This window comes from Coregonus lavaretus (assembly GCF_964263955.1).
Source record: "Coregonus lavaretus genome assembly, chromosome: 11".
NCBI classification, from domain to species: domain Eukaryota; kingdom Metazoa; phylum Chordata; class Actinopteri; order Salmoniformes; family Salmonidae; genus Coregonus; species Coregonus lavaretus.
In genome coordinates, this window is record NC_139998.1 from 31,082,019 (window position 1) to 31,103,202 (window position 21,184).

The window sequence follows — 21,184 nt, forward strand, 5'->3', positions numbered from 1 at the left end:
ACACTCATGATGTACAGGCATTTCCCTTTCCAAAACATGCTTTGTTAATTATATCTGATAAAAGGACTTACTCTAGGAATCCAGGCTTGTGTTTGTGTTCGACATGGGGTCCAAACTGGATCTGAGCCTGAATTCCAGCAAACTCACAGGCTTTATCAAATGACACAGGGTGGGAGCCGTTCAGTATGTCATCTCTGGCCTAGAGGAGAGAAGGAGACAGAAGAGAGAAAAGAAAGAGTGTACTTTACACTGAGTTCAAGCTAGAGAGTGATGTAGCTTTTTCTGTTTTCAAAGTAGCTTCAGAGAAGAGTGCCTGCTAGGTGAAAAAATTTAAACCAACAGCAGGGATACAACATAAATATTGAACTTAGATTAATGGACTCAGAGGAGACAAACAAGATTAGTTTGTAGCAATCCAAGCCATTTGCTAACATATGAAATGTAACAGCCTCAACCATTGTGGCCAACAGCCTGCTCCCGAGTGGCGCAGTGGTCTAAGGCACTGCATCTCAGTGCTTGAGGCGTCACTACAGACCCCCTGGTTCGATTCCAGGCTGTATCACTACCGGCTGTGATTCGTAGTCCCATAGGGCGGCGCACAATTGGCCAAGCATCGTCCGGGTTTGGCCGGTGTAGGCCGCCATTGTAAATAAGAATTTGTTCTTAACTGACTTGCCTAATTAAATAAAGGTAAAGTAAAAAAAATATTCATCATTACAGTCAATGGTGACATAGTAACAGAAACAAAGGCGTCAATAAACATGCACATTTCTCATAATATTGCTTTGAAAGTTAAAAAGCAACTTTAACTGAGTGGTTTTTAATTATTACAATATGTACAAAGTATACAGTGGGGGAAAAAAGTATTTAGTCAGCCACCAATTGTGCAAGTTCTCCCACTTAAAAAGATGAGAGAGGCCTGTAATTTTCATCATAGGTACACGTCAACTATGACAGACAAAATGAGATTTTTTTTCCCAGAAAATCACATTGTTGGATTTTTTAATGAATTTATTTGCAAATTATGGTGGAAAATAAGTATTTGGTCAATAACAAAAGTTTCTCAATACTTTGTTATATACCCTTTGTTGGCAATGACACAGGTCAAACGTTTTCTGTAAGTCTTCACAAGGTTTTCACACACTGTTGCTGGTATTTTGGCCAATTCCTCCATGCAGATCTCCTCTAGAGCAGTGATGTTTTGGGGCTGTCGCTGGGCAACACAGACTTTCAACTCCCTCCAAAGATGTTCTATGGGGTTGAGATCTGGAGACTGGCTAGGCCACTCCAGGACCTTGAAATGCTTCTTACGAAGCCACTCCTTCGTTGCCCGGGCGGTGTGTTTGGGATCATTGTCATGCTGAAAGACCCAGCCACGTTTAATCTTCAATGCCCTTGCTGATGGAAGGAGGTTTTCACTCAAAATCTCACGATACATGGCCCCATTCATTCTTTCCTTTACACGGATCAGTCGTCCTGGTCCCTTTGCAGAAAAACAGCCCCAAAGCATGATGTTTCCACCCCCATGCTTCACAGTAGGTATGGTGTTCTTTGGATGCAACTCAGCATTCTTTGTCCTCCAAACACGACGAGTTGAGTTTTTACCAAAAAGTTATAATTTGGTCTGTCACTGCAGGATTTGAGTCCCTGGTGGCGTAGTATGTTACTGATGGTAGGCTTTGTTACTTTGGTCCCAGCTCTCTGCAGGTCATTCACTAGGTCCCCCCGTGTGGTTCTGGGATTTTTGCTCACCGTTCTTGTGATCATTTTGACCCCACGGGGTGAGATCTTGCGTGGAGCCCCAGATCGAGGGAGATTATCAGTGGTCTTGTATGTCTTCCATTTCCTAATAATTGCTCCCACAGTTGATTAGCTCAGCTGGTAGAGCACGGCGCTTGAAACGCCAAGGTAGTGGGTTCGATCCCCGGGACCACCCATACACAAAAAAAAAATTATGCACGCATGACTGTAAGTCGCTTTGGATAAAAGCGTCTGCTAAATGGCATATTATTATTATATTATTATTATTATTATTATTCTTCAAACCAAGCTGCTTACCTATTTCAGATTTAGTCTTCCCAGCCTGTTGCAGGTCTACAATTTTGTTTCTGGTGTCCTTTGACAGCTCTTTGGTCTTGGCCATAGTGGAGTTTGGAGTGTGACTGTTTGAGGTTGTGGACAGGTGTCTTTTATACTGATAACAAGTTCAAACAGGTGCCATTAATACAGGTAACGAGTGGAGGACAGAGGAGCCTCTTAAAGAAGAAGTTACAGGTCTGTGAGAGCCAGAAATCTTGCTTGATTGTAGGTGACCAAATACTTATTTTCCACCATAATTTTCAAATAAATTCATAAAAAATCCTACAATGTGATTTTCTGTACCTATGATGAAAATTACAGGCCTCTCTCATCTTTTTAATTGGGAGAACTTGCACAATTGGTGGCTGACTAAATACTTTTTTCCCCCACTGTATACAAAACAATAAACAAAACATACAGTGAGGGAAAAAAGTATTTGATCCTCTGCTGATTTTGTAAGTTTGCCCACTGACAAAGAATCGATCAGTCTATAATTTTAATGGTAGGTTTATTTGAACAGTGAGAGACAGAATAACAACAAAGAAATCCAGAAAAACGCATGTCAAAAATGTTATAAATTGATTTGCATTTTAATGAGGGAAATAAGTATTTGACCCCCTCTCAATCAGAAAGATTTCTGGATCGCAGGTGTCTTTTATACAGGTAACGAGCTGAGATTAGGAGCACACTCTTAAATGGAGTGCTCCTAATCTCAGCTTGTTACCTGTATAAAAGACACTTGTCCACAGAAGCAATCAATCAATCAGATTCCAAACTCTCCACCATGGCCAAGACCAAAGAGCTCTCCAAGGATGTCAGGGACAAGATTGTAGACCTACACAAGGCTGGAATGGGCTACAAGACCATCGCCAAGCAGCTTGGTGAGAAGGTGACAAGAGTTGGTGCGATTATTCACAAATGGAAGAAACACAAAAAAACTGTCAATCTCCCTTGGCCTGGGGCTCCATGCAAGATCTCACCTCGTGGAGTTGCAATGATCATGAGAACGGTGAGGTATCAGCCCAGAACTACACAGGAGGATCTTGTCAATGATCTCAAGGCAGCCGGGACCATAGTCACCAAGAAAACAATTGGTAACACACTACGCCGTGAAGGACTGAAATCCTGCAGCGCCCGCAAGGTCCCCCTGCTCAAGAAAGCACATATACAGGCCCGTCTGAAGTTTGCCTATGAACATCTGAATGATTCAGAGGAGAACTGGGTGAAAGTGTTGTGGTCAGATGAGACCAAAATCGAGCTCTTTGGCATCAACCCAACTCGCCATGTTTGGAGGAGGAGGAATGCTGCCTAGAACACCATCCCTACCGTCAAACATGGAGGTGGAAACATTATGCTTTGGGGGTGTTTTTCTGCTAAGGGGACAGGACAACTTCACCGCATCAAAGGGACGATGGACGGGGCCATGTACCGTCAAATCTTGGGTGAGAACCTCCTTCCCTCAGCCAGGGCATTGAAAATGGGTTGTGGATGGGTATTCCAGCATGACAATGACCCAAAACACACGGCCAAGGCAACAAAGGAGTGGCTCAAGAAGAAGCACATTAAAGTCCTGGAGTGGCCTAGCCAGTCTCCAGACCTTAATCCCATAGAAAATCTGTGGAGGGAGCTGAAGGTTCGAGTTGCCAAACGTCAGCCTCGAAACCTTAATGACTTGGAGAGGATCTGCAAAGAGGAGTGGGACAAAATCCCTCCTGAGATGTGTGCAAACTTGGTGGCCAACTACATGAAACATCTGACCTCTGTGATTACCAACAAGGGTTTTGCCACCAAGTACTAAGTCATGTTTTGCAGAGGGGTCAAATACTTATTTCCCTCATTAAAATGCAAATCAATTTCTAACATTTTTGACATGCATTTTTCTGGATTCTTTTGTTGATATTCTGTCTCTCACTGTTCAAATAAACATACCATTAAAATTATAGACTGATCATGTCTTTGTCAGTGGGCAAACGTACAAAATCAGCAGGGGATCAAATACTTTTTTCCCTCACTGTACTGCAGGCCTAAATAAAGTCAAAATGAAGACTTATTGCCAGGCCTCAATAATGCTTGATAGGAACCATGTAGCAACCTGTCCCCTGTCTGGCCACAACAGGAATGACTGTTTCGATACACTTCCATCAAGGCTTCAGTTGGAATATACAGTATCATTTTGCACCAATAATCTAAGACATCTGTTATATTTAAATGTCTTGTCCATCAAACCATTAGCATGGGGCCTGTGTTTCCTCATGGGGTCTGTCAGTTCTGTCTCTGTGTGCGTGTGTATATGTCTCGCTCTCCGTCTCTGTCGATCTCCGTCGCTCTCAGTCTCTCTCGCTCTCTGTCTCTCTTGCTCTGTCGCTCTGTCTCTCTCGCTCTCTGTCTCTCTTGCTCTCTGTCCGTCTCTCTCGCTCTCTGTCCGTCTCTCTCGCTCTCTGTCCGTCTCTCTCGCTCTCTGTCCGTCTCTCTCGCTCTCTGTCCGTCTCTCTCGCTCTCCGTCTCTCTCGCTCTCCGTCTCTCTCGCTCTCCGTCTCTCTCGCTCTCCGTCTCTCTCGCTCTCTCACTCTCCGTCTCTCTCACTCTCTATATCTCTATTGTTCTCTCTATATTGTTCTCTCTCTCTCGCTGGCTCTCTCTCTCGCTGTCTCGCTGTCTCTCTCTCTCGCTGTCTCTCTCTCTCACTGTCTCTCTCTCTCGCTGTCTCTCTCTCTCTCTCGCTGTCTCTCTCTCTCTCTCTCTCTCTCTCTCTCTCGCTGTCTCTCTCTCTCTCTCGCTGTCTCTCTCTCTCTCTCGCTGTCTCGCTCTCTCTCTCGCTGTCTCGCTCTCTCTCTCTCTCTCTCTCTCGCTGTCTCTCTCTCTCTCTCGCTGTCTCTCTCTCTCTCTCTCTCTCGCTGTCTCTCTCTCTCTCTCGCTGTCTCTCTCTCTCTCTCTCGCTGTCTCTCTCTCTCTCTCGCTGTCTCTCTCTCTCTCTCGCTGTCTCTCTCTCTCTCTCTCTCTCTCTCGCTGTCTCTCTCTCTCTCGCTGGCTCTCTCTCTCGCTGGCTCTCTCTCTCGCGATCCGTATGGGTGGAGCTATCTGCCCTCTAGCATTGAGCCAATGGCCACCATACCCCATACAAATGATGATTACATTTAGTCAGTTTTATGCATAATATGCATAGTATTTTTGCAATGTGTCATGCATATGAATTTAAGATAAAAAATTTATTGATACAGAGCATACATCATCACACACTGTGAATACAAACGTAAAACAAGCAGGGGTTTAACCCGCTTGAGGTTCTTGAGAGAGCAGCCAAGGAAGTGAGAGAAGGGAGGAAGTCCATTTAAGCAGCAGCAAGGGATACATTGTTTTACTGAATGACACTGAAGAGGTACACTGAGAAAAAAGAAAATGAACATGCACCTGTGAGAAAGAGAAGCTATGATAGAATAGCAGAGGCATACAAGGTCTTATCTGATGACATGGAGTTTGAGCTTGCTAAATATATTAAGAATCTCGCAGACCCCCCCCGCCCCCCGCTCTCAGAACAGCCTCAATTTGTCGGGGCATGGACTATACAAAGTGTCGAAAGCGTTCCACAGGGATGCTGGCCCATGTTGACGCCATTGGTTCCCACAGTTGTATCAAGTTGGCTGAATGTCCTTTGGGTGGTCGGCCATTCTTGGTACACATGTGAAACTGTTGATCGTGAAAAACACAGCAGCGTTGCAGTTCTTGACACAAACCATGTGCCTGGCATCACCTACCATACCCCGCTCAAATATTTAGTCTTGCCAATTCAACCTCTAAATGGCACACCTACACAATCCATGTCTCAATTGTCTCAAGGCTTAAAAATCCTTCTTTAACCTGTCTCCTCCCCTTCATCTACAGTGATTGAAGTGGATTTAACATGTGACATCAATAAGGGATCATAGCTTTCACCTGGATTCACCTGGTCAGTCTATGTCATGGAAGGAACACGTGTCCTTAATGTTTTGTACACTCAGTGTATATCTGAATGTAGGCATACCTTTAAGATATAAAATATACCACACCCACATCCATTAATTAAACTTTGACCTACCAGCACCATCACCCACTGTCACAGGACACTATCACCCACTAACCCCAAGGCAGCTCAACTTACTCTGTAACTATCCTCAACCTACCCCATAAGTTGTGCCAAGAGACCACTTTTTTTTGGACAAGCTATGTTTTCAAAACTGTTATGTTTACATGAATTCTGATTATTTCCAGGGATACACAACATTCTGAAATATATGTAGATATCTTTGTTAGAAAGAATACTATATTTCCCTTGACGTAGTGATGCTGAATGCAAAACATAGCTCAACATACCCCACTCTCCCCATCAGTCTACAACTGTACCCTAAAGAGTTCCACCATTAACCTGGGGGGAATATTACAGCAATAAACAAATGCTGACAATGAGATAATTGCCTAATTCATACCACCGTAAATCACCCAACTAACCAGACAATAAATCAATAGGCAAATCAATAACAAGGACCTCTGTGCCACAGCAAAACACATGGATATTCTATTTAGAATGGACTGGATTGGTTAAACATATACTGCATCTACATGAGAATCTACATACAATAACAATCAAGAAACTGAAGCTCTGATGAAAAGGGGGACAAAACTAGGCTTGGGCGCTATACCATATTTACCGTATACCGGGGTACTTTGAAGTACCGCCGGTATGATTTTCATTACCCCCGCTCACAAAGAAATGGAATGTGTGTTTACAAAAACCACATGGCACAAACGTGACGTGCCGATCCACTGTTGATCAGCACAAGAGGTGATGAACTTACACTTGAAAGTCACTACTAATGTTTGCCAGCTAAATATCTTATAACTATAAGTTAACTATCTTAGATGTGCCAAACACATTTTCTCCAGCTCAGGTCTCCAGCTATGCATTTGGTTTGCTAACTTGCTAGCTATAATGTTAGGTGGCTAGCTTTCAATATTAAGCTTCTTGGTTACAGCAGAGACAATCAATCCCCCTCTGGATCAAGTGTGAGTATTGCCAAGTGCTGAAATCCATACATTTTAGAAAAATGTTAATCAAATAGAACCACCGACTGTTTCCTCATTGCTGTTGCTCTAAGAGTTGCCAATTGAATCTCAAGGAAACAGTTGGTGATTGTATTTGATTAACGTTATATTAAAAAGTATGGATTTGAGCAAACAAAGAAAGGCACGCAACAACAGATGACAAACATAGGTACACGGTAAGGATTTAAGATGTATTTTTATTATCGACGCATAGCGACTCTAAGGAGTCGGAGGCTAATTAAAAAAAAAACTCTAAATCTGTGTTCAACAAGGCGTTGAGGTACTTGGCAAGTGTGAGTATAGCCTTTTGAGATAGTTGTTTGTTAGCATTCGTTAGTGTAACATTTGCTTAACACTATGGGGTACTGAATGTTTAAGCCTATTGGACCAGTTAGGTTCGCTACTGGAGCAGTAGGGAGAAATGAAGACTGCAGACTGAATAATTTAGGAAAATAATTTCCTTGAGTAAATATTGCTATGTGAAATTTGTACAATGAGCTCAATATGAATTCAATACATCAACAGTACAATAGACTTAGATATCGGCCATATATCCCGCCTATAGTTTACTAGGGTCCACCCAACTATTTTAATCTGAGGGTATCTCAGCTTTCAATGTTCAAAGTTCAATACAAATACAATAAACAACCCAATTCACAAATAATAACTTATAAACCACTATGAGATGGAATCACATTTGAGTGACTGTGCCTATCAATAAACACTGTAAGGTGTGTAAATGTGGTATGTGCTTATGACAGTCCCACTGCAATGTATGGTGCTATGTCGTCTTGCAACAAAGAATCCTACTACACCGTAGTATGGCAGTGGAAATTCAGTGTCTTCGCATGCAAATCTTCTTAGGGATGTCCTGGGTTCGGGTGGCTCGCCATCCTTGGTGGAACTGAATCCATACTTTAAAAAACCTGACCAAATCTTTCCCTCAACCCCTTCACAGCATGTTCGGATAGATAAGTGAGTGTTAATATATCTCTTTTTAGTTCAGTTTTATACAACTTCTCACGACGATTTGAAACTTAGTTTTTCTTCCATTGAATGGCGGTAGCTCTTCACTTTCCGTTCTAGCTCCTTTTCAACATGTTGGCGCCCACTGGTGTAGAACGTGAGGTTAGGAGAGGGACTAAGATATAATATTGATTTTTAATTGGCTAAAATAAATTGCTCATCATGCAGCTTCTGACAGCTGATTTGTAATAGTTGACAACTTTTAAACATATCACAATATAATATAATATGATTGGTTACTGGAATCTCACAAGTATTCAACATTAGTTGACCTGCGTTACACCCTCCCCTCTTGAAGGTATGCACGTCCCGTTGCATCTTCTTGTTGGCTGTATGGTCACTGGATGAGCTTGCACAGGAAACACTTTTTGTTTAACTTCTGAGTGATCAGATCCATTCAGTGAACTTGTGAGGGCTGCACTTAAACCTTGGAACAAGGACTGAAAAACAAAGCTTAGGGGATTTCCAAACAGAGTACTGAAGCCTTTCTGGTCTCTCTCGCTGCCTGAAAGAATGCTGGACAGTGCTGGCAGTTTCCTCATGTTGCTGTTTACTATTATTTGTCTCCACAGATACAGGGTCAACTGGAGCACGTTCAACAGGGACAACATCCCTTGTGTTATTTGTCTCTTCATCACTTTCAGACATGTCAGAGAAAATGTGTAACTCTTCGTCTATGATGAGAGAAACTTCTTCGAGAGGATCTGCAGAATGTTCAGGTAAGTTGTCTTGTTCAGGTAATGTACTGTTCAGTCTGATGTACTGTTCCAACTTCTTCTGCAAGGACTTCTTGGTCTGCTGTAACTTCATCAGGCTCTTCCTCGATGGAACGACAAGGAGGGTTGCTCAACCTGTGAGTATCATAGACCTTGGTAACCCTAACAGGCTCTTGACTTCGGTTTTTCAACCCAGAAGTCGTCATCAGAATGTGTCTCATCCTTTTCGGTCACATCAGCACCTGGATGAAGGCGTGTGCAAGGTTTTTGGATGTGCTGCGACGTGACAGGTTTTTCAGGTGTAGTCGTAGACAAGAATCCACAAGGCAGTAAAAGGTCACGGTGCAGAGTGCGCAGTGGACCATCCTTTCTCTCAGGCTTGACTCTATATACACTGATATATCACTTGCACGTTTGGTAACTACATAAATGTCAGTTTCCTACTTATCAGCCAACTTATGTTTCTCTCTCAGTTTAACATTTCTCACAAGAACTCTGTTACCAACGTCAAGGGTGGACTCTGTGACATGCCTGTCAAATCTGTTCTTGTTTCGTTCAGCTCTTTTGAGAGCGTTCCGGGTGGATATCCTGTAGCTCTCTTCCAGGTGACTCTTCAAGTCTTGCACATACTGTGAATGCAATCTCTTCTGGTCATTAACAGGTAGGTTGAAGGCTATGTCAACTGGTAGTCTAGGTTGTCTCCCGAACATTAGTTCATATGGAGTGTAGCCGGTGACTTCATTCTTTGTGCAGTTGTATGCATGTACAAGTGGTTTAACAAAGTCACGCCAGTGAGTTTTGTCATTCATGCTCAGAGTACCAAGCATCTGGAGAAGCGTCCTGTTAAAACGCTCAACAGGATTTCCTCTTGGATGATATGGCGTTGTTCTCACTTTCTTGATTCCAGAAATCTCACACAGCTCTTTGATTGTTTGTGATTCAAAATCAGGACCTTGGTCACTGTGGAGGTGCTCAGGAAAGCCGTGGTGCACAATGAAGTGGTCCCAGAGAGACTTTGCAACGGTGCAGGCTTTCTGGTTGGGAGTCGGTATGGCCACTGCGTACTTGGTAAAAGTATCTGTAATTACCAGTATATCCTTTATGTTACTATGATCAGGCTCCAAAGAAAGCAAGTCCATGCATACTAGCTCCAAAGGCCTGCTGGTCTTAACGCTAACTAGAGGTGCAGCTTTCTTTGGGAGGGTTTCACGTTGCACACAGCGGTCACAGGTCTTAATATTCTCCTCCACAGACATTGACATCTTGGGCCAATAGAACCGGGATCATATGAGATCCAGCGTGTGCTCGATGCCCATATGGCCCATATCATCATGCAGACTTTTCAATGCAACTGCTCTCAGCTCTTCAGGAAGCACTAACTGAAAAGTAGTGATGGCTCCTTCCTGCCTTCTCCTGTAAAGAACACCATTATTTAGCTCCAACCGGTTCCACTCACACAGCAACAGAGGGAGTTCTGGGAGCTCGGCTCCAACAGTGGGAGGAGGTTTATCCCCTGTTTCCAACTGAGAGACGACCTCTCTGATGCTGGCGTCAGCTCTTTGTTTTTCCATCAGCACCTTCTCTGACAAATGAGGAATGACTGGAATCCCATCTTGATGCATCTGTGTGCAGGATGTAGGGGAGCTTGGGGTTGGCAAAGCCCAGGACAGGGGCTGAGGTGAGCTTTTCAATGACGGTGTCAAATGCTTGCTCACAGATGGGTTTCCATCGGTTTCCAAATGGTTCCTTGGGGTTGTGACACCTCACTACTTTTCTCTTTCTTTCTGTTCCCCTTGTGTAGTGGGGGATATCCAGAGGTAAGGTTGTTTAGAGGCTTGACGATACTAGAGTAGTCCTGGATGAACCTCCAGTAAAATAACCAGACCGCAGCTCTTTGAGAGTTCTTGGATATGGCCAGGTTTTTAGCGTTTCAATCTTTTCAGGGTCAGTTTCAACTCCATTCTCTGACATGAGGTCAGAGGTCTGGAAGAACCTTCATTTTTCTGCCGATAATTTCAGCCCGTACTCCTTGAGACGCTGAAGAACTTTAAGCAGCCTGCTTTCATGTTTTTCAATGGACTCGGAGAAAACGATTAGGTCATCGATGAAAACAAGAACCTCCTTCAGGTTAATGTCATCCATACAGTGCTCCATTAGCTGTTGAAACGTGCTTGGTGCATTTGTGATCCCTTGTGGCATACGATTGAACTCCCAAAACCCTAAGGGGCACACAAATGCTGTTTTTTCTTTGTCCGACTCCTCCATTTCAATTTGGTAGTATCCTGATTTTAGATCAAGAACGGAGAACCACTTAGACCCAGTTAGGACGGAGAAAGTCTCCTCCAGGTTTGGAAGGGCATATGCATCCTTCAAAGTTGAAGCTTAAACTAGAGGTTTCAGCTGACTCTTTCGGATGGTCTGGAGACTTGTATGTAGAAACAGTGTGTTTCTTTACCAACTGGATGGCGTGCACCTCTGCCAACACAGTCTTTGCTGGAATGATGATGTCATGGCATGTTTTGTTTCTCAGAACAACAGGTAACTTGCAGTTTTGCCTTGTAGGAAGGGAGATCAACTCGCTGGACACCATAATCCCGCCTGGCAAGGAGGACAACGATGGCGGCTCGATGAGGGCCCATTTCTCAGAGTGGGACTCATGGACCCTGACTGACCCCTGGAGGACAACAGTTTGATTTGCAGGAACCACCTCTGGGATTTTACCCTGAAGTCTAACCAATGCTAGGTTACTGTTGACTGCTTCTTCACGCCTGAGCTCAAGGATTTTTAACACTGCTCTGTAGCCATGTAGTAATGGCTGGTGATTGTCACGTTACAGCTGAGAATAATCAGAGTAGAGAATGTCAAGGGTGTTGGTGCCAATCAGCACTTGTTCTTGAGTATAACCAATGCTAAGGTCTGGACTTCAATGTCAGTCCCTACAAATTATTTTGGGAAATTCCCAATTATTGAGTGAGATCTAGATAACCCAGGTAGGGAACTTCCTGCCTATCGGCACCCTCTACTTCCAGTAGACTGTTCAATGGGTTAATTGCTTGGCTTCATAGATGTTGCTCATAGAATGACAGGGGGACAGTGCTGACTTGTGAACCTGTGTCCAAGAGACAGTTTGTTTATGTTCCAGCAATAGTAACTTGTGCTGTGCTCTTGGTACAAACTAACCCTTTGGGGAGATTGACTGTGTGCTCATTGATCTGGACACGTTTGAGTGAGTATTTTTTGGTTACAGTGGGATGTGGTTTGGTTTCCTCTGCTCCTGTTTGTCCCTCAACAGGACCTGGCCTCAGTTTAACTGTTTGGTGTCTGAAGAGGGATTTTGAGCCTCCCACTGGAGCTGTCTTTCTCTAAGTTGTAACCAATGAGGGGTTGGATTCACTTTCACAGGTTGCTGCTATGTGGCCATCTTCACTGCACTGAAAGCAATACCAAGGCTGGGGCTTGCTGTTAGGCTTGTGGCTTGAACTTGGTTGCTTCACAGGCATTAGTTTGTTTTGTTTTGGCTTTACTAGGAGCTACAATGGTAGTAGGTCTTTTGGGGGGGGGTTCGATTTTGTGTCTTGAGGTTTGTGAGCTGACTTTTGAGTTCAGCTATCTGTTTTTTTAAATGCTCAGTTTCACTGGTATCCTCAGAGGAAGGACTAAGACATGCTTGTTGCAGGTGGGACATTACACAATGCTTGGAGGCACCAGAGTTGCTTAGCAGCACCAAGGTGTTGCTTCATGAGAGTTATTTTTGCTTCATGCTTATCCTCTTCTATGAAAAGGAGGAGCAACAATTCAGCAAATGAAGGTGGTTTGCTTTTCTTCTGTTCCAGCTGGAGGTCCGTTATCAGAGCATTGTCCCAGCAACCTCGACAGAACTGCCTCAGGAGATGACGATCAAGTTCATCAGCTGGAACACCACCTGTTCTCATGGCCGTGCTCAGGGTAACCTGTAACCTTTGCAAGTAGCTGGACGGCTTCTCACCATTTTTTGCAAATAGCTCGTCTCCATCTTCAACTGTGAATCCTACCACACCGTAGTATGGCAGTGCAAATTCAGTGTCCTCCAAGGAAAAGGAAAAATAAATCTTCGCATGCAAATCTTCATAGGGATGTCCTGGGTTCGGGTGGCTCGCCATCCTTGGTGGAACTGAATCCATACTCAAAAAACAATCTTTCCCCCAACCCCTTCACAGCATGTTCGGATAGATAAGTGAGTGTTAATATCCGGTTTTCTCTTTTTAGTTCAGTTTTATACAACTTTTCACGACGATTTGAAACTTAGTTTTTCTTCCATAGAATGGCGGTAGCTCTTCACGTTCAGTTCTAGCTCCTTTTCAACACGTTGGCGCCCACTGGTGTAGAACGTGAGGTTAGGAGGGACTAAGATAGAATATTGAGTTTTGATTGGATCAAAATAAACTGCACGTCATGCAGCTTCTGACAGCTGATTTGTAATAGCTGTCAACTTGTAAACATATCACAATATAATACAATATGATTGGTTACTGGAATCTCACTAGTAATGAAAAGTAACCTGCGTTACATTAGCATTTAGCTAGCGTCCACAATGGGAATTCGCTAGTACTTTGTTAGTATTTTTCAGCATAACAACATTTTAAATAATACGTTGGAAAGAAATGGTGCCCCTTGTGTGCAGGAACAGTATGAAGGTATGGACATCTGGATACCGCCCAACCCTAGACAAAACCCCATCATTTGGAGAAACAATGAGCTCAAACACACATGCGCACACACACACACACATAACAGAAATGTTGTTGCCATGGTGCTCCAGTACTGTATTTCCTGTAGTAGTGGAGTAGATAGATGTGTGACAGGAGGGGATTGTCTGGTGTCTGGGTATGAATGCTGGGGCTGTAACTGCTGGAGACCCCCGCTGCGTGGAGGGGGAGCGGATGAGATCATGGAAGCTGCACATCATTAATAAACATTGGGGCTCATCACTAAGAGGCTCTCCCTAAGGAATCCCAGGGTTGATATTATAATCTACACTCACTAAATGAACCTACTAACTCAGTCTCCTATGGTAATGGCTGCATGGTGAATGAGGACTATTCCATCGTAGCAGAATAGAGACATTGACAAGAAGCATGTGTAGTACGGTCATGTTCCGGAGATGCATCTGAGAGCACTGCAGAGGGAGAAGTCTTGGAAGGAAGGAGAGAAAGAGTGGATGTGGGGCCTGGGGTGTGTTCCAGCCAGAGAATACTCCCTCTCTTCTTGCTTTGTCAGGCCTCTTTAATATTGTGACAAATTAGAGTCACTGGAGTCTGAGGCAATGCCATGTGGGGGGGACTCTGTGTTCAGCATGTGTGGGTGTGTGTGTATGTGTGTGTGCGTGCATGCTTCTATGTGTGTGTGTGACTGAGTGTGACTGAGTGAAAAAAAGAAAGGGAGGGGGAAGGCAGCAAGAGGAGCAAAGGGAGGAACAGCTAGAGGAAGGAAATGTGTTTTTGTGAGAAAGAATACGGGCTTGTGTTTGTGAGGGAAGGGAGTGCATGAGGGAGCAAAGCACTGCAATGTGTGCCAGGGTAAGCGGGTGTGGATGTGTCAGGATTTTTATGGGATTGAGAGGGTGTGAGGCAAAAACAGAGAAAGACGGAGGGAGTCAGGGCAAGAGGGAGAGATAAAAGAGTGAAAGGGAGGATAGGGAGAATGGATAGTGTATATATTTTTATTTTTGTATTTATGGACTGTAGCTCCGATGCAGCATGTATTACTAGGAGGGGGTTAACTATGGATGTACAGTACAGTATTTATGTAAACTCAGCAAAAAAAAGAAACGTCCTCTCACTGTTAACTGCGTTTATTTTCAGCAAACTTAATAATTATAATAAATAATTGGTCATTTAGCAGACGCTCTTATCCAGAGCGACTTACAGGAGCAATTAGGGTTAAGTGCCTTGCTCAAGGGCACATCGACAGATTTTTCACCTAGTGGGCTCGGGGAATAGAACCAGCGACCTTTCGGTTACTGGCACAACGCTCTTAACCACTAAGCTACCTGCCGCCCATGTGTAACTTAACATGTGTAAATATTTTTATGAACATAAAAAGATTCAACAACTGAGACATAAACTGAACAAGTTCCACAGACATGTGACTAACAGAAATTGAATAATGTGTCCCTGAACAAAGGGGGGATCAAAATCAAAAGTAACAGTCAGTATCTGGTGTGGCCACCAGCTGCATTAACCTCTTCATCACTTGGCACCTGGCTAAAGTGCCTGCCTCGAAAATGCATGCCCAAATTGAATAGAGTATATCTCCAAAACATGATCTTGGTAGCAAAAGAAAAGGTAACACATGTGAGATGTATCTTGAAGTGAAATAATTAATGTGGGTATTACTGTGTCAGAGTACATGAAGCTACAACACAGCATAAATTGGGAGGTTTTGATTCCGCCTGAAAGTAACTTCAGGTTTTATAGGGAATGCTTTATTGGACTTATGCAGCTGCAGCCCCTAAACACTATGGGACCATAGCCCAATATCTGATGAGTACTTATGTGAAGTTTGATGCCAATAAAGTAAAGTAAACCAAAGTTGTAGGGGTTTTAGTTGAAGTATGTTTAGGCGGATTACCAAATGGAGACATTTGGATAGATTTGGGCACCATCAGTGCCATTTGACTTTTATCAGGTACCAGACAGCAAAAGTCATTTAATTTCACTAACATATCACTGTATGTGTACATTCCATCAAAATACAACTGTTTTGATGTTGTTTCCAATGTTCTCCCAGACCTCTATACGTGTTGACTAAAGTGATCATTCGGTGACAAGAAATAATACACATAGCATTCTATTGTAAGTAAACTTGCGTGTGGGCCTCTACTTAGCCAATAAAAGTGTTATCGTACAATAAACATTGTGATCCTTGCAGGACTAGCTAGCTAGCTACATTCATTCTATCTATTTGATTAACTGAAGCTCAACGTAAATTACCGCTAGTTTAGGTAACTAGCTAGCTAGCTTAGCTCGCTAGCTAGCTTAGTTTAGCTTGCTAGTTTAGCTAGCAAGCTGAGTAGGGCCCTGGACACGATAACCTTCGTTCTCGTCATTGGGGTCTGGTTAATCTGGTCTAAGCAGGTCCTCATCGTCCGATTCAGAGTCAATGGGGATACATGGAGTCCAACTTTCATCTGTTACAATTGCTAACGCCTCTGTAACTGTATATTTCTTACTAGAGCCTGCCATATTTTTAGAAACCTTGCGTTTTCCCTCCGAAATTCAAGTGCTGTTGTGCGCTCTGCGTAACCATGCTTAATGCAGCAAGTCAACTAATGTGATACAATGAGCTGCGCACATGGATATTTCAACAACCGGTTGGTCGATTTTGACATGTGACCCCTCTATCGAAAGTTCTGGATCAGTAGAATTAGATTAGCACAATTGCAAGCCACTGGGATTGCATTATATATCCAGAAGATGGCGACAAAACAGTGCCTGTTGTGATTGAAACAAAATACTGATTCATCTTCAAACACATTCTTGGCCATGTAAAACAATGTAAACTCATTGAAATCGACTCGGAATGAGAGAGAGACACTAGAGTATCTTTTCAAGTTGTTTTATTCGATCAGACACTACTTTGGTAACAAAAACAACAAAGGTAAGACGCAGTTTGTTGTTGTGATAAATAAAATGATTAATAGTTTAGTGTTGGTCATAGAGGAACACGGCTATCACTGTTGGAATCTGTGAGGTAGCAGCTTTCGAATGGTGTATCGTTTGTGTAAATAGGTTGAGAAAAATAAGTTATCTGTCTACGAATATACGAGCATGCACGGTTTCAAAATACAGTACTGGTTTTGCTATATGCTTATATATTTGCTTGGAGTCTGAATATTATTTTATTTGGGCAACAACAGTTTAGCTAGATTCACAGTTGAGACGCTTCTCGTTCCAGTAGTGTATCACATTCAGGTATTCACACGTTTTTAAAAACCGTACTACGTCATTGTTTGAGATTGCGGGAGGATATGGGGAACCTCGGGCTGAAGAGGTTAAGTACTGTAGTGCATCTCCTTCTCATGGACTGCACCAGATTTGCCAGTTCTTGCTGTGAGATGTTACCCCACTCTTCCACCAAGGCACCTGCAAGTTCCCTGACATTTCTGGGGGGAATGGCCGTAGCCCTCACCCTCCGATTCAACAGGTCCCATACGTGCTCAATGGATTGAGATCCGGGCTCTTCGCTGGCCATGGCAGAACACTGACATTCCTGTCTTGCAGGAAATCACGCACAGAACGAGCAGTATGGCTGGTGGCATTATCATGCTGGAGGGTCAGGATGAGCCTGCAGGAAGGGTACCACATGAGGGAGGAGGATGTCTTCCCTGTAACGCACAGCGTTGAGATTGCTTGCAATGACAACAAGCTCAGTCCGATGATGCTGTGACACACCGCCCCACTGACCTCCTGAGTGGCGCAGTGGTCTAAGGCACTGCATCGCAGTTCTAACTGTGACACTAGAGATCCTGGTTCGAATCCAGGCTCTGTCGCAGCCGGCCGCGACCGGGAGACTCATGGGCGGCGCACAATTGGCCCAGCGTCGTCCAGGGTAGGGGAGGGAATGGCCGGCAGGGATGTAGCTCAGTTGATAGAGCATGGCGTTTGCAACGCCAGGGTTGTGGGTTCGTTTCCCACGGGGGGCCAGTATAAAAAAATAAAAAAAAATAATAATAATAAAAAAAAAAAAATATGTATTCACTAACTGTAAGTCGCTCTGGATAAGAGCGTCTGCTAAATGACTAAAAATGTTTAAAAAAATGTACAGGCCTTGGTGTAACGCTCATTCCTTTGACGATAAACGTGAATCCGACCATCACCCCTGGTGAGACAAAACCGCGACTCGTCAGTGAAGAGCATTTTCTGCCAGTCCTGTCTGGTCCAGCGACAGTGGGTTTGTGCCCATAGGCGACGTTGTTGCCGGTGATGTCTGGTGAGGACCTGCCTTACAACAGGCCTACAAGCCCTCAGTCCAGCCTCTCTCAGCCTATTGCGGAGAGTCTGAGCCCTGATGCGTTCCTGGTGTAACTCGGGCAGTTGTTGTTGCCATCCTGTACCTGTCCCGCAGGTGTGATGTTCGGATGTACCGATCCTGTGCAGGTGTTGTTACACGTGGTCTGCCGCTGCGAGGACGATCAGCTGTCCGTCCTGTCTCCCTGTAGCGCTGTCTTAGGCATCTCACAGTACGGGCATTGCAATTTATTGCCCTGGCCACATCTGCAGTCCTCATGCCTCCTTGCAGCATGCCTAAGGCACGTTGACTCAGATGAGCAGGGACCCTGGGCATCTTTCTTTTGGTGTTTTTCAGAGTCAGTAGAAAGGTCTCTTTAGTGTCCTAAGTTTTCATAACTGTGACCTTAATTGCCTACCGTCTGTGTCTTAACAACCGTTCCACAGGTGCATGTTCATTAATTGTTTATGGTTCATTGGACAAGCATGGGAAACAGTATTTAAACCCTTTACAATGAAGATCTGTGAAGTTATTTGGATTTTTACAAATTATCTTTGAAAGACAGAGTTTATGTGTCTAAGTGAGTGTGCGCGCATGCGTGTGTGTGTGCGCGCATGCGTGTGTGTGTATATATGTGTACAGTACTGTGTATAGCGTGCTCCTCTGTGAGTCCAGGTGTCAGCGGGGAGCTCTCCTTTCAACCTTTAGGCAGGGGAAGCTAATGTGGATGCAGTGAGGTGTGCAGTGAGCAAAGCCTGCCTGATGTAGTGCAGGCTCAGCTGACCCCCCCAGGGGACCCCCTGTGTCAGCAGCCCTCTCTCTTACTCCATCTACACTGTAGTGTACAACAACACTGTAGTGTATAACCAGCCTTACCAGGCTGACCCAATCCCCACAGCACAGCAGCAACGGCACGGCAACATAAGCTACCCTGTCTGTGATCCACATACACATACTCCTGTAAGCCAGGCCCAGCTCATTCTCTGAGAACTGCAGTACCAGCAAAGCTGCACAAGCCAGCAAGGCTATAGGACAGTACATCAAGCTAGGCTGTCTAGGAGCTACAGCCCCATAGCATTGGGCAGCAGTTTCAGCTGTGTTTGTGCTGATGTCTGTTTTATTGACCGTAGGGCTACATGAAGAGTCAGGAGAGGGCAGAGTTGAGGGGAATTGAGGAGGCTAGTATACTACAGCTGTATTACTCTATGCTGGGCAGCAATGAGCATGGTGAGAAAAAGAGGTCTGACCTGTACATAGAGGAGGTTGAGCTGGACAGGGTCTCGTGAGTCCACATTCTGGTCGGAGTAGAAGAACTTGCGTCTGAGCAGCAGCATCTCACTCTCCTCCACCCCCTGCTCTCTGAATGTCCGGCTGTGGTCCAGCCAGTTCACTGGCAACAGAAAAAGAAAAACACACTCACGTACATATACAGAGAAACATACACTTCTGCTACTGGGATTGGGCATGCTGACAGTCAAATAAGCAGATAGGTCTAGATAATAAATAATGACAGAACAGACAAAAAGTCTGTTTTACTTTTTTATGTCTAAAAACAAACTAATTAATCATGACCAAGTGAAGTTCTCGACTGAACATGAGGGCAGTAATTTGCATACTGTTCTGCTAAAGACAGATTTTGTGACAGTTTGAAGATGATTTATGAATTAAAACTTTTCAGAATAAAATGTCTGTCCAGGGAGTTTCATAACATTCACGGCTCAGTCCTGAAGACCAGGGGCTAAGGGGTTTGCCGGTCCGAGAAAGAAATGGCCTTTTCTAAAATCATTTCCTGCAATTCTACATTAATTTTACATGACTGATAATACAAAAAAATATATATATAGACCACACAAAATGACAAGCTACTCTGATATTGACATACTGAGATCAATAAAATTAACGACCCATGTCTTAAATGCAACAAATAGCATAGGCCAATGAAAAGAGTGGATACACAGATCTTAGACCTACAATATGAGGAAATTATAGTCCAGCAACTTTCCAGTGGCACTCATTTATCCAAACAGTTTTTCCTTCAATTGTATTTTGAAATATTGCAAAAGACCTTTTAGCTGCTGCCTGCTGTTCATTGACATCCACATTGACAGCCATAACTCGACAATCAGCTGTTTGATATTTGCGGCGCGGGCTGCCCAATTGCGGGATTCCCGACTGTAGGCTTACGCGCTCATAATGTGACAAAACTCAATCTACAGCAATTTTTTTAAAGAAGCTATTGATCTTCTGTGGCTAAATGATGCTCTCTGGTGTAGTATTTTCAATGATTTCCTTTATTTCTGCGGCGCTAGGTTTTCTTCCATGCACTCTGCTCTCCCCAAGGCCAAATAATCAACACTTCTTATTAATAATTCAATGGATTGTGGTCAGTAACCCCATATGAGGTTATTGTGTAGGTAGGCCTACTGGTACAATAATATTTAAAATAATGTATCAGAAAGTAGCCTACCCTACAATTACAAAATAATAAATTCAGTAAGTCAATGAAGCCAATAGTGGTTTCAGCTAAACTGTTATTGAAACAATGTAGGCCTTATTACCCTTTTAACCAATAAGAAAATATGTCAATGACTTAAATAGCTTATGGGAAAAGTGTAAAAATGTGCATTTGGATCAGTAGGCTGTGACTGAAATGCATCAGAAGATTATTGAAAAGTTCAGGAAAACATCAGGGAAGCTCATCAGGTAGGCTATTGGCCTAATGTGTGTGTGGAGAAGATCTGCATTGCTTTCAATTGCTAGACTAATGATCATGAGAACTCACATCAACTTAGCTAACACTTCCCAGCCTAATTGTAAACAAATATCCAAACGAAGATTCAGTGAAAAAAATTATCGGACATTGATTGATTTATCAAGATGAGTTCCCATACTTTTCTCAAAGCAGCGCAATGATGCTGTCCCAATCAAAACGGTGCTGGAATTATCAGTTGACCACACATGGCAATTGCTTTTCATGTATTATAACCAGTGGTGTAGTGCAATTTTGTTAGGTAGCCTACCGGAGCACACTTTTTTATTATTATTACGTCATGAAAGTTGGTACCAACATGTAGCCTATTGTGTAAAATCATTTTAGAATATACATACAATGCGTCATTCAAATTGCACAATTGCCTATGCCTACACAGAAGTGGGTCAATGAAAATGTTCTATTTTTTTAAATCCTAAAACATCAAATAAGGCCTACCTTATTATAAATTAGGCAATCATCACTGACAATTGTGAATGATAATTATTCACGTTTTACAGGCGAAACGTCCATGCTGCATGCATGCCAA

General features: G+C 43.5%; 1 pseudogene across 1 annotated transcript in view; it reads right to left on the reverse strand.

The window, feature by feature from the left end:
• Positions 1-21,184, reverse strand: part of LOC311137794 (talin-2-like) — an 85,513-nt pseudogene that overhangs the window by 59,971 nt on the left and 4,358 nt on the right. The window contains exons 5-6 of the transcript in view: positions 19,133-19,275; positions 72-199 (exon numbers count right to left, since the gene is read on the reverse strand). The product of the transcript in view is annotated as a talin-2-like (transcript). The remainder of the gene's footprint in view (positions 1-71; positions 200-19,132; positions 19,276-21,184) is intronic.